Source organism: Malaya genurostris, chromosome 1 (genome assembly GCF_030247185.1).
Source record: "Malaya genurostris strain Urasoe2022 chromosome 1, Malgen_1.1, whole genome shotgun sequence".
Lineage (NCBI taxonomy): Eukaryota > Metazoa > Arthropoda > Insecta > Diptera > Culicidae > Malaya > Malaya genurostris.
In genome coordinates, this window is record NC_080570.1 from 5,271,090 (window position 1) to 5,285,717 (window position 14,628).

Genomic DNA, 14,628 nt, shown 5'->3' on the forward strand with positions numbered 1-14,628 from the left:
TCAAGAATTCAATTCCAGTTGAACTATGATGAAATTTACATCTTTCAATCGAAACTGATTTCCTTAAAATTGGTTCAGTAATCTCTGAGAAGCTTTACCGGAGAACGATAACCATTGTGACAGATATATCAGAACTACCTTCAATATTTGAGGATAATAAAAAAATCCACCTGGTAAACAGTTTCAGATATTCATTTCTTTTTTTGCCATCATGAGTAATATCGCCATCAAACCGAAACTCTGTAATCGGAGCTCAGATCCGGATAGAAATTAATAGCAGGATTTTGGTAGCATTATAGCTTTCATATCAATTGAAGTTTTTCAAAATATGAATCGATTTGAGTTCTTCAATAAACGTAACTCTAGAACCGGTACTCCGACTCGGAATGAATTCTTTTACAAATCAATGTGAGTTCCATTTTGAAATGTTAGCTCATATCCGTATATGAATAACGAAAAGGGATGTTGAAAAATTCTTTCCAGTATCAAATATACTATATCCTAAACTCTGATAAAAAAGATGTTCTGGATAAAACCCTTGAAACATTCCATTTCATATGCTTAATCTTGATTACTGGACAATTTCAATTATGTAATCTTCTGGCCTGTGGAGTGCGTGTAAGTGTCTCTGCTTACGTGTCTGTCGACTTACTTTGGACGTGAGTATATTTCAATTTACTAAGAGGCGTTGTGTTTTGTAAAGAAAACTTGATGAACACATAGTTTGTTTTACGGATGGTTCTCTGTGAGATAGCGGTGCCGGTGCTGGTGTCTACTGTCGTGAAATGTGATCAGTGCAGTCTCATTCACTTGGTGAATACTGTACTATGATCCAAGTAAAAATCTAGTCGACTCTGTGAGGGGTACAAACGGCACTTCAACAGAGAATCTTTGATAAAACGAATTTATCACAGATACCGTTTTGTTTTCAGGGTACTCAAATTAAAGACCTCAGCATTTCAATTGCTGGTTATACTTTCCAGTGAAAACAAGACCTATATTTTGGATTCATCATTATGAGCTTCAGTATATCGTTATTAATTTTGATTTCTGCGGTTCGGCTCCAGTGCTGAACAATTTGGTTATATATACTATATGTGCTGCTCTTCTGTCAAGCAAATAAATGATAGGTGCACAGTTATAATTCTGGAACCGAAAAAGTGATTGCTTGAACATTGTGCACAGGCAATCAACTAATTAGAGCAATTAGCTATATTCGAAAATGTGAAGTGTGAGTTTTATTCGTATTCACACTATCCAGTTCCGTCTTTTAACTATTCGATAATATTCATAATAAGGAGATGTATGAGGGCACATATCAGACTATTATAATGCTACCCACATACCGATGCTATTAGATATATGTTTATCAATACATGATAAGAATATCAGTGAGTATTAAAAAGAGAAAAACTCATGACGCGTGTTGGCTTTTTCGTGCTCGGACGAAAATTTTTTGGTGACCACGAAAGCGGAATTTAAATTAGAATTCAGATCCAGAAACCAGGCCCATGTCCAGTATTCAGATCCATACACAGAAACTAGGTTCAGTGTTCAGGTCTAGTTTTTAGTTTTATAATCTAGGATCAGAATCCAGATTCAGGTCCAAAATCCACGTCCCGAACTTGAGTCTGGAATCCTGGTTCAGAGCTCAGATCTAGAATTCTGGTTCATAATTCAGATCCAAAATCTAGGATTGTAATCGAGGTCCAAAATTCAGGTCCCGAACTTGGATCCAAATTCAAGGTCCGGGTCCAGAATTCTGGTTCAGAATTCAGATCCAAAATAAAGGTCCGGGTTTAGAATTTATATGAAGAATCTAGTTACAAAATCCAGATCAAGTTCAGGTCCAAGATTGTGGTGTCGAATTCAGGTTTAGTTTCAAAATCAAGATCCAGCATTCAAGTCTAAGAATCTAGGCTCAGAATGCAGGTTCGAAATTCCGTTTCAAAACCAGGATTTAAATTCAATTTTAGAATTTAGGACCAGAATCGAGGTCCAGAATCCAGGTGGAGAGCTCAAATCTAAAATTCTGGTTCAGAATTTAGATCCGGATTTTTGTATTGAAATCTAGATCCAGAATTCAAGGAATTTCCTTCCAGAATCCAAGTCTAAAATTCTGATGTAGAAAACAGGTCCAGAACTTCGATCCAGGCACATAAACTAGATTCAGAACTCATGTTCGAAACCCCGGTCCAGATCCAGAATTAAGTTTTAGAACCTAAGATTAGATTTAAAGTTCAGGTACAAAATCCAGGTTCCGCACTCGGTTCTAGAATACAGGATTGGAACATCGAATTCAGGATTCTGGCTCAGAAATCAGATCCAGAATCTTGGATTGAAATCGATATCCAGAATTCAGGTTCAGATCCAAAACGTGCAGGTCTAGAATACAGATGCAAAAATTTAGTTCCAGAACCCAGGTCAGAATTCAGATCCAAGATTCTGGTGTCGAATTCAGGTTTAGTTTCATAATCAAAATTATGAATTCGTATTTAGGTTCAAAATCTACGTTCGTATTTAGGTCCAAAATCTATGTTAAGCTCCGAAATTTCAGTCCAAAATCCAAGTTCAAGTCTTAAATTTAGCTCCAGAATCAAGATCCAGGTCCCGAACTCGAGTATAGAATCCAGGTTCAGAGCTCAGATCCAGAGGAGTTTTGGTTCAGAATTTAGACCCGGAATCTAGAATTGAAATCGAGATCCACAATTCAGGCCCAGACCAAAAATCAAGATCCAGGTCTAGAATACAGATGGAAGCATCCAGTTCCAGAACTCAGATCCTAGAGTTCAGGTTTAGATTCCAAGTCAAGATCCAAAATTTAGAGTTCGTGTCCAGATTCTAATTTAGGAATTCATATCCGAAATACCGGTGCAAAATCGAAGTCTGGATCCAGGTTCAGATTCTAAATACAGATCTAGAATCTAGAATTACAATCAATGTCAGGTCAAAAGTCCTGAACTCGGATCCAGAACCCAAGTTTAGAACTCAGATCCAGAATTTTGGTTCAGAGTTCAGAATTGAGAATCTAGGATTCAAATAGAGATTCACAATTCAGGTCCAACTCCAAAATCCAAGTCTAGGTCAAGAATACAGACCAACCAACCATGCCCTAAATTCAGATCGAGTTCCAGAATCAAGGTGCAAGATTCTGGTGTCGAATTCAGGCTCAGTTTCAAAATCAAGATCCAAAATCTAGGGTTTTAAATTCAGCTCCAGAATTTAGGACCACAGTCGAAATTTAGAAGATTTAGAACTAAGATCAAGAATTCTGATTAAGAATTCAGATCCAGAATATAGGATTGGAATCGAGATCCAGAATTCAAGCTCAAATCTTAAATTTATCTTCAGAATCTAGGTTCAGGTTCTAAACTCGAGTCCAGAATCTAGGTTTAGAGCTCAGATCCAAAGTTCTGTTTCAGAAATTAGATTCGGAATCTAGGATAGAAATCGAGATCCAGAATTCAGGTCCATACCAAAAAACAAGGTCCAGCTCTAGAGTACAGACTAAAAATCCAGTTTCAAGATTCTGGTGTCGAATTTAGGATTTGGGGGACGGGTATAGCGTGATGGGATAGTCGATGCCTATCACGCAGCCCACCTGGGTTCGATTCCCAACCCCGCACATAGGGTTAGAAAAATTTTCTGGCCCGAAGAGGCGAATGACCTTAAAGTGTTAAAACCTCTATAATTGAAACAAAAAAAAATTTAGGATTAGTCTCAAAATCAAGGTCAAGAATTCAGTTTCGGATTCAGAACCTGATCTGAATCTGGTCCAAAACCAAGAACTAAAATCCAAGCTCAAAATGAGGTTCTAAATTCAGCTCCAGAATCTAGGTTCAGGGCAGGAATCCAGGTTTAGAACTCAAATTCAGAAATCGGGATCAGAATTCAGATCCAGAATCTAGGATTGGAATAGAGATCCAGAATTCAGGTCCCGATCCAAAATCAAGGTCTAACTCTAGAATACTGATGAAGAATCTAGTTCCAAAATTCAGGTCCTAAAAGCAGATCCAGAGTTCAGATCCAAGTTTATGGTGTCGAATTCAGGTTTAGCTTTGAATTCAAGGTTTAAAATTCGTGTTTAGGTTCGCTATCTAGACTCAGAACTCAGGTCCAAAACCAAGGAGTAGAATCCAGGTTCAGGTTCTAAATTTACCACCAGAATCTAGGATTAGAGTCGTAGTCCAGGTTTAAAATTCGGGTTCCGCATACAGATCGAAAATCAAGGTCGAAAATCCAGGTTTAGGTCCAAATTCATACTTCAGGTCAAGAACCCATATCCAGATGCAGATTCCCGACTCAGAAAAGAGATGCAGAATCCAGGTTCCAAAATTTGATTCCATAATCCAGCTTCAGAATTCGGATCCTTTGTTCAGAACTCAGGTTCAGAATCCAAGTTCAAAATTTAGATCCAAGTTTAAATGATCTTTTTTATTTGTAATCGCGTAAAATTTCATTTTTCATGTACCAATCGATTCAGTTCGACAAACTGATGTACAAAATGTGCATGTCTGTACAAAACAAAGAGGAGGAGATCTCAGAGCAGGCTTGTCCGATTTTGATCAAACTAATCGCAAATGAATGCTATTGGAAGATTTTGAGATATGATGTGTTTACTTGAGTTATACAAAGTTTTAAGTTAAAATTTTCATTTGTTTATAATATCTGTCGCAATTAAGCTTCAAAACAAAATATAGTTCCAAACTTGTATATTTCACGGTAATACTCAGCCAACAAAACATAAGTTGTCCTAATCTGTTCACTTTTAATGTTGATATCGAATTTTTCGCCCTACTCCAGTAATAGGAGTTTCGAGCGCGGCATAATAAAGCGATGTTGATACTAAATACTTAGAAGATTGTGTACGTCACCCTTTTTCATTGTATTTTACACCGGTTCGATTTTAGCACCGTTCGTCGTTTTTGGCAACATAATCATTCGAATATGACTCGGTAAGATGTTATAAATATGGTAGTATTTTTTAATTCAAACTTTTTTATAACTATACCATCATCATTGCTGACAGAACAAAATTTCATATTACTTAATTTATTAGGTATAAAAGAGTTCCTGCCGTTGTTTTGGAATGTCGAAACATTGCCACATTGTCACTAGCCACTTTTTCCCATCTTTCTGGCAATTCGCCAGAATTAAATTTTTTTAAATGAGTCCATTGTTCATCGTCAGTAGCAATTATATGCTTTTTTGGCGCCGTTGGAATAGTTCGCACATGAAGAAACGGCCTTCGACATCCCTTGGCTTCAATTCAACTCTAACACAATTCTTGCGTCTGGAATGGATACTCTTCAAACATTTCAATCTCCAGAATGTTGTTGACAGATGTCCAAGGTTTATATTTTTTCTTAGCCCTTCTAATCGGATACCATGACATTACATACATTTTAAACAACACTTACAACATATCAATGCAAACAGATGAGTTGCAATTTGATTGATTAGTAATCAGCCATGGACAACAAGCTCACTTTTTTTAGACATAGTTGAAGGATAATTATTTCTTGTAGAATGATTCTACAAAAAAAAAGTGTTTAGTGCATGATTCTTCCGGATCGTCAAGTACACCGGAGAAATCCAGCACCATCATTCGTCAATTATTCGAGTATAATACGCTTAACCGGCGATCGATTATTGAAGCTATTAATTATCGTACCAGCATTCCTCAAGGATGAACCACAACCACCGCGATGCCGAAACGAATGCTGTCCGACCGGCTGCTGCTGGAGATCTCAGACGGAATCAGCTGCTGGTAGTCCTTGAACCATTGCACGGAGAAGTATCGGTACTGGTCGTCACCGGAGTCTTTAGAGCCGCTATTGTTCCGAACGGTTGACCGTGGATGAAGAGGGGTTAAGTGTTCCGAATGTTTTGGTGGGAAGGCAAACGAAAACAAGCGTTTTTTTTCTATCAAAGACGGTATACGTCGTTATCAATGAAGTGATATCGAAAAAAACCGTTCGACACTTGAGCAGATTAATCGGCTTAACGAGGATTGTAGCCTGTCGGCTGATTCGGCAGTAAATTATGTGTTACTGGTTCGTAATCCGCTACCCGTGGGAACCGTTGAATCACCAGTGCATTACTCACTGCTGTTATCAGGTCAAATGCATTTGTAACCAGTATTTTTGTTGTTGTTGTTGAAGTGACTTGTTCTTTTCCAGTACTCTTTGTTCTTCTTGAAGCAGATGTTTATGATTTCTTCGTTCAGCATCAGTAGGCGGGCATTCTACGTGAATTGAAGACGTGCTCTTTTTGCATTTTTCTTAAGAGTTGATATCGACCCCGTTCAAGTCAGCTCGAACAATTTACACGTACCACATTGATGATGTAATCTTTTCCTTCAGTATCGAAATTTCTCAATCTAATGCTACTCTGAATTTCATTTCGTTCGTGAATCTCGCTTCAAAATCCTTGGTAGTGCCAAAATAGCTGTAGAAAAAAAGCACTTGAGAACATCAATCCGATGGTCAGTTTTCGGTGCAACAAGTGGCCGACATCCAGTTACAAGCAGCAGCAGCCGAGCAGTCGGAACAGAGTTGCTCGTAAATGGGCGACACACGCCGCCGATCAGCAGACGGGAGACTCATGCAACAATATCCGTAACGCATCCCCTAGCAACCGATGAACAAAACATTACTGGCTGGTTGGTTGCTTTGTTTTGACACTTCAGCGTCGAGTAAATCGTTCGCCACCGGTCTGACAGCTAGTGACACCCGCCCGCGTGCTCTTCCGCTTTCCGAAACATTTGCTAAAGACGCTCGACGACGACTGGAGACACACCAGATCGATGCTTACAACCACAAATGAACCGCGAATTTTTTTTCGCTGTTTATGGATCTGTCACTTCGCTGGAACTGCGGAGGAATTCATTCATGTTCGTGGAGCCGTCTTTTTAACCACCACCAGGAATATGTGCGGTCAAACCTGGGCGCCAAATCGGGGTCGCTTTCTCAAGGAAGAAGCTGGCAGTGTCGAAGCACAATCAAAGAATTTACAACCAGAAAAATACAGACTTTTCACTTCCGTGTTTCGAAATTTTCTGACTGAATGTGGTTGGATTTTCCACCAGCCCAACCAACTATGGACCGAAAGTGAAGAGCGAGAGAAAAAAACTGCACAAGAAACAAGTCATGAGTCAGTATGTCGAACATATCTCTGCGTGCCATGGGATATCATACAGTGACATAATTTCGCCAATACAAGCACAGCGCCAGATACGCGGAGCGCAACGGAGCACGTGTTTCTCCTCATCGTGTCGTCGGTGTCGTCGTCTTCGTAACGGGAGAGATGACTGACGTGAGCGTGAGGAGCATGTATGGGAGTTTCGATTGGCTATCGTACGATGCTCCCCCGCAGGATAGATAGGAAACAAGGTTGACGTTTGAGTCCCAACCCAGTAAATTCGAACATCGGACGCATCGTGCACGAAAGCTTTTGATTGCGTTTCGAGCTTACATAGTGTATCGGTAGAACAAAAGAGTGAAGATATACCAAAGCAGAGAGCGAATATCCAATACTCAGGTGATGAGATATATCGGGGTTGGATTTCCAACCTCAAACATAGGGCCAGAGTTTTTCTGGCCCTAAGAGGCGAATGACCTAAAGGTTAAAGCCTCCATGATCGAGACAAAAGAATGTTTAACACTCTTGCACACCCTATCGGGGAGACGTCGGCTCCAAAATGCCTTGTTTGATATTCCTTCGCTCTGTTTCTCTAGCGATACATAATGTAAACATAAAGCTTTTTTAGGTCGACGCGATTGATGCAAATGGTGCAGAATTGTCCGATGGCGGGCCGATCGAAGCGCTACAATCGGCCCTATATCGTGCTCAATCGGTCCGATAATCGGCCCGATGATCGGGCCGATGCGGGTCGACAACATCCACCGGGTTAACCAGCGAAGAGGTTAGAAAAATTCTGAACCAGCATAATGACAGCCAGAACAGTGTGGCCAGTGATTGGGATCTGTGTTAAGGTTTGACGCAAAACCATATTCCCGTCAGAACAAACATTACTCTTTATTTGTCAGTGTTTTAGATCGATTTATCCGTTCGTGGTTTTTCATTTTCTGGCAGAAAACAAAGAGCAAAACCACTCAACAACGTGATTTCATTGCGAAATATTAAGCTGAGTAAACCGCATTTACCCTTGAATGAATAAAACTGAACCATTCAATAAATATACCCCACAATTAGGTAGTTGTTCTGTACCGAAGCACATGAAAACCGCATCAAAACCTATTAACACAAAATGAACTTGATGAACAAAATCGGTATGGGTTGAAAAGTACTTAATATCAAGTAATTACCAAGCATGCCGTAAATGAGAAAAGCCTCGAATAACTTTCAAATAACAGTTTACAAACTAGCTGAGCAAACCAGATGGCGCTATCAGTCACGTACCCAGAGGAGGGGCCCGAGGGCATCGCGAAATGAAATCCTGGGTACGGGCTTTACATTCATCGTCCTACAACTTACAAAATCAAAATTTCAAGAATGAGATTCAAGATCAGATTTGAAAATTCCGCTACCTCTTCAAGTTATTTGACTGTTTGAAAAGTTTTCAACATTCATCACCTTGTGAGATTCACGAAACGAATGTCGGATCCTAATGAAATTCAGGAATTCCTTATGGGACCATAAGACCATACCATAGCAGTTACGAGAGAGGATTTTCGCAGATGAATTTAATGAAGACGCTGTTGGATTTCAAGACTAAGCATCTTTCAACGTATGAAGTAAATGAACTCATGGTTAATTAAAAATCATCAGTCTGCCATGGACCCAAACAGTAAAATTCATAATTGCCAAAGATTTATGAGCAAAATTTGATTAAAATTTGAAAGCTGCTTTAAAATATATTACGTGTATTATAAAAAAAATATTTTATAACAATAAAAGCTAAATAAAAGTTCAGCTATTAATTTGTACTAAAACATTGTTTTTAAACAATGAAAAAAAATGACTAATAATTTTTCCTTAAAACATAGTGGAGGGGATACAAAAAATTGTGCATTAGCGGGCCCCTTAGCGCGAAGTAGCAAAGAATCCCTGGTTATCTGATCGTAAATTGAAATTGTGTGAGAAAGCCGAGGCCGTAAAGATATCAGAAGGCAAGGTGTCTACAATTATGCATGAACATTTTACCATTGAAAAACTGGAATGTGGGTTTACTAACAGTCGATAAAAAAACACCATGTTGATGATTCAGAGCAGTGTTTGACCTTGTTTACAAGTAATAAATCAGACTTTTTGCGCCGATATGTGACAATGGATGAAACATGAATCCATCACTTTACCCGGAATCAAAACAATCATCATCCGGTGAACTACGTTCCAAGCATTCAAAGGCACAACAGTCAACTGGGAAGGTTATGGATTCAGTATATCGGGAGTGTTTCTTCATCGACTATCTTTGGAAAGGAAAAATAATAAATAGCGTATACTACAAAGTGTTGTTAGATAGTTGGAATGCAAAAATCAAGGAAGTACGACCTCATATGTCAAAGAGAGAACCACTGTTTCACCAAGACAATGCACTGATTCGCCATGGTCAATGGTAACGATGGTTAAATTGAACGAATTACACTTCAAATTGCTTACTCATTTACCGTACAGTTCAGATCTTTCACTGACCCTGAAAAATGCTCACCGGTAAGAAATTCAACTCAAAAGAAGAAGCAATTGCTGAATGTGGCCTATTTTTAGGCAAAAGACAAATTTTTCTACAGGTACGGCATCGAGAATTTAGAGAAGCGTTGGAATGATTCTATTGCTCTCAAAGGAAATTTTCGGAAACATTCGATTTTTGGTAAAAATAAGTGTTTTTTTTTTTTAGTTAGTCACAACTTATTCGATGATTTGTTATACTAAGGGCTGAGGCTAGTGTATTTTAGAGGGCTACTTTCACCCTTCAAATCTGATTTTCCCAGAAACGGTGACGAATATCAAAAAACCCAACTGACAATCTCTTAGAAAATTAGTTTAGATTATTCTGTGAAAACTTCAGAATGATTCATTGACTTTTGCAGTCGGGAAAGTCTTTTCTGCAGAAAGAATTGTATAGCTGAAAACGGCAAACTTTCGACTTGTTCATTGAATATCTCGCCTTCAAAGGCATGCATCGAAAATCTATCCTGACATTGCCTAGATAGGTCAATTTAGATGCTATTAGTATAGAAAAACATAGGTGTTGTCGCGATAAAAATGAAGTGAATGTTATTTTTGTGAAGGTAAGTCGATTTCTAAGCACGCGCCATTTTTTCTGCTCTAGTTTCCTGGTAACGTAACGAAAAATGAGAGAGAAATTATATCGACTCAGTAGTGCCAAACAAGCGGCAACTTTATTGGATTTTATGTGATGTAGTCAAACTTGTAACCGAAAATATCAAAACTTTCTTGGCCACCCGGCCCATCGAGAGCCATTTTGCACTTATGCGAGAGAGCATGGAGAGAAATGTAATACGCAGAGCGTGACACGTGGTTATACCACAGACTAACAGACATGACAGTATGAGTAAATTCTTATAAAAAATAATTTTTCGTGATGCACTAGTTCCACCTATATTATACTGCGCGAACTATTTACTATCGGTACACCCCTTGTGTTATGTAAAAGTTAATTTACTAGTTGGTTCCCCCTCGTTTGTCAACACCGATCAGCTGCTTGCAGGGATGCCTGATTGCATCATAATATTTGGAAATGAATCGTCACAGTAAATTATTATATTACGTTAATAATATATTAAACTTTTTAGCGATGTTGGAAGGTAACCATTTATTTTTCTCAACATTGTTCATCTAGACTATTTTATTATTGTGTTGGTAATTTTCACCCGAAATTAAGTGGCGGCAGATCAGAAGCAAGTAAATATTGCCACTAAACGGGTTCGATTTTGTATTGCGTTGAAGGATGAGAGGTAGGCACAATTTTGTATATAGTTTTGGCAATATGTATTAAATCTGTATCCTGCATGAAATTCGCATACAAATGCAAATACATATCAATACATTACAGGTAATTCTGTATAAATGGCAACTCTGTTGGTAAATGAAAAAAATAAACACAGACTAGATGACAGACAGGATGTTTTTGATAGGGTAACGTGGCGCCATCATGACACATGTGAGTACTGTCCCAAATAAAGGAATATTCGAAATGACAGTTAAAATGATTGAAGAATCTAATTTGAGTGTCCTGTCTGTTAGTCTGTGGTTATACGCTATCTACTGGCCTCAGCCCTTAAGGAATATTTACATAAACGACTTCTACCATGATTGAAAAACCACAAGGATCCAACTGTCTTCTGTTCAGATCTAGCGTCTTGCCATTACTCGAAATCAATTAGTAAAAATGTTACTTTCGTTCCAAAAGACATGACTTCTGATTTCTAAGATTTCCGAAAGGAAAAATGTTGTTCGATTCCAAATGTTTTAGAAATGCATCAAACGTTGAGATTTGGTATTATTTCATCCTTTTTTAATTTCGACTTTGGAACTTGAAAACATTTTGAGATATCCAAAAGCGAAACTCTTTTTAACGCCAAATTTTTTAGAAGTGCATGAACAAATAAATAACGTGGAGAAATGAGAGTGAAAAACTACAACAATGTGCGCATTGTTTTTTTTTTTATTTACATACTCAGAAGAGGAAACTTCGAAAATTCATTCGGATTTTTAATGGTTCTGGGTAAAATAGATTTGTGGAATTTATCCAACATGTTTACAACTGTTGAAAACTTTAACCAGCATTTGTTTATTTAAACCAGATCCAAAATTCTGGAATTCAAGACCTAAATTCGGAATCAGTTCAATCGATTCATGTCTAGAATTACTAGAACTGAACAAATTTATTGAATTCAGATTCCGAATTCAATTCTATACCTGAATTCAGAACTTTTATACTAAAACAGAATTCTGTTATAAAATCTAGTTCCAGCACGCAAGTTCTGAGTTCTAAAATTGAATTGCAAAAATGAATTCTGAAACTGGATTCCGGTATTAAATTCTAGTTCAGAAGTCAGTTCAAAAACTCATATTTAAAACTCAGGACTAAAACTTAGTTCAAGAAATCAAATCTAAAACTCATATCATATGAAGTTGAATTCCTCAATCAAAACTTTGGATGCGGAATCCGAACATCAATTATGGAGCTGAATTCTGTTCAAAAATTAGTCAAGAATCCAGTTCCAGAAACCAGAATCAGGATTCAGTTTCAGTCTTTGGTTTAAATTCTGAACCTGTACTCTGGAGCTGAATTATGAAACTAAATTCTGAACTTGAAATTAGGTTCAGAATTCAGGTAAACCAGAACCTACGTTCTAAATTCAGATCCAAAATTTTTATTTTTTTGAGAATTATGGTTATTTCACACTGTTGAAAATTGTATCATATATTGCTGATCATATTTCCGATGGCGTGGAGAAAGAATTACGTTGTGTTTAGTACAACTCGAAATATTCACGATTACGTTCTACCTATTCTTCGACACGTCAAAACACCACATAAAACACATTTTGGAGGAAGGCTTAGTGGGTTGTAAAAACGACAAATCTTGTCCATATGTGTGTGTGTGTGTTATGAAAAATTCAAAATCAACAAAAACACGTTTGTAAAGACAATACGCTTTGACGCATTTTATACAAACTGGCAACTTGTATAGCGTTTTAGCTTCGCGTTTGTTTAGTGGTTTATATTGAGCTGCTAAGTGGCATAGTGGTTCAGATTAAACAGTTATGCACCGACAAGTCGAAGACAAAACGGAAAAGGTTTAGAAACGAGATTTTGTACATTAATTTTGTTGAAAAAAAAATTGGTCCGAAAGAACGCGACTTTTTCGACACCTTCCCTGGCTTAAAAAAATGGAACCTCAATCCAGTATGGGGGATCTTGAGAAAATACAAATTGTTGGCATTCCGCCCAACATCACTGTCTGGCAAGATTGCTGTCAAAAATTCTAACCAACGCACACAGACGACCTTTTTGAAGCCGTTTCGCCAAAGATATCAAGCAAGCGAAAAACCGGCTCAATACATGCACATCCAAGTGTTCTCTTGGCACCCCAAACCAACCCGCTACAGAAACCCAACCAGCTGACGAGCATTCGGCCATCATTGGTTACCGACTATTGAAACTTTATTATAAATAGAAAATACACTTCACGCTGTCGCGATGTTCACATTTTTCTCCAAACAGTATTACACCAGCGAGAATGTTGCAACAATATTTATCATCTTTTCGACTCGAAAACAAATACATACCAGACAAGTGCTGCTTTGCTCCGAAAGTATGCGAAGGATTCGTGTGCTGCTTTTATCCGAAGTGTGACGATTACGACCCGATCAGCCGACGACGAACACTCAAACGTCAAACATTTGCCGCAAAATTAGAAAGAAAAAAAAATCACGATTCACTATCACACATGTGTGTGTCTTCTTTTGAAACCAGGAAAAGAAACCAATGGGCGGCCGAATGAATAACAAGAAAAAACAATAAAAAAACAAGCTGACACCGAAATGCGCTAGAAAGATTTTTTAAACTTTTTTATTGCCACCAGCAAGCAACAAACAGTACTGTTCACTCGCCGAAAGCACGAAGCGCCAGCTGTCGGCAGCGGACCGAAATCGAAGGTAACCACGAACCTAACACCACGCCGCCGCGTTCAACAAGCGAAACTGCCGAAATGAAGGAAAAATTTGCGTGAGTAAACGAGAAAAGTGCGCACACACGCACGTCTTTTTCTCTTTCTTTATTTTTTGAATTGCAGAAAGCACCGCACCACTACAAACGACGAATTAACACTGAAAATCACGTCCCGCTCGCGCTCCCGAAAAAAACCAACACCCGGCGAATGTGTACGCGTTGTGCGCGATGGCCAGTAAAGGACCTTTCACGGACTAAATGAACGTATGCGCTAACTAGCAGGTCCTTTCACGGGCACAAGAAAAAAAGCACGAAATGCGAATGTCGAAATTTAATGGAAATTTTATCGTTGTTTGTTTGCTTCAATCAGTGAAAGATGCAATGCATTCGGGCATTTTAGCATTGCATCGTCAACTGGGATGGAGCGAAATAGTGCTGTTGCCGCTGCCGGACACAAAACGTACCAAAAATCTTAACCGGAAAATAAACACCGCACTGCACAACCGACGGTTACGAGAGCACAACATGAACTGCTGCCGAGAGCAGACATCATGAACGGTAAATATTAAAACATATGCCGCAGACACATCGTGTGCTGGTCATGTAGGGTGAAACAACAACATGTCTGGCTGTAGATAAGAGACAGAGCGACCGTGGAAAACGAGAGTGAGCGAAACGGTTTTATGGGTGCAGTCTGGCAGTCTGGGAGAAGGAGACGCTCTTTTTGGAAGCGAATCGATTGGTTTGACTTGTTCTGTTTGTTCACGTTTGAAGCTGACTGACTATCTTTTTACTGAAGTCTTTGGTACATATGGACGTCATATCGTGTACCCGCTGCGAAATGTACGGCGATGCCGTTCAGTACACTGTACACTCAGAAAAATATTATGGTAACAGTTACTATATAGAGGGCCAACCTGACCATGCGAGTATAGTGGTTTTCAGCCGACTATTAAATCAGATGAT

At 38.6% G+C, this 14,628-nt stretch overlaps 1 protein-coding gene across 3 annotated transcripts in view; it reads right to left on the reverse strand.

The window, feature by feature from the left end:
• The window catches only part of LOC131430963 (elongation of very long chain fatty acids protein 7-like), an 86,917-nt gene extending 72,707 nt beyond the window's left edge, over positions 1-14,210 (reverse strand). For 2 of the 3 annotated variants that reach the window (XM_058596311.1, XM_058596302.1), the window contains exon 1: positions 5,675-7,327. The gene's annotated coding sequence lies outside the window, so the exon portion shown is untranslated. Of the gene's footprint in view, positions 1-5,674; positions 7,328-13,280; positions 13,541-14,126 lie in introns of those variants that run through there. The other variant, XM_058596293.1, reaches the window with a different exon arrangement.
• Between the last annotated feature and the right edge of the window lie 418 nt (positions 14,211-14,628).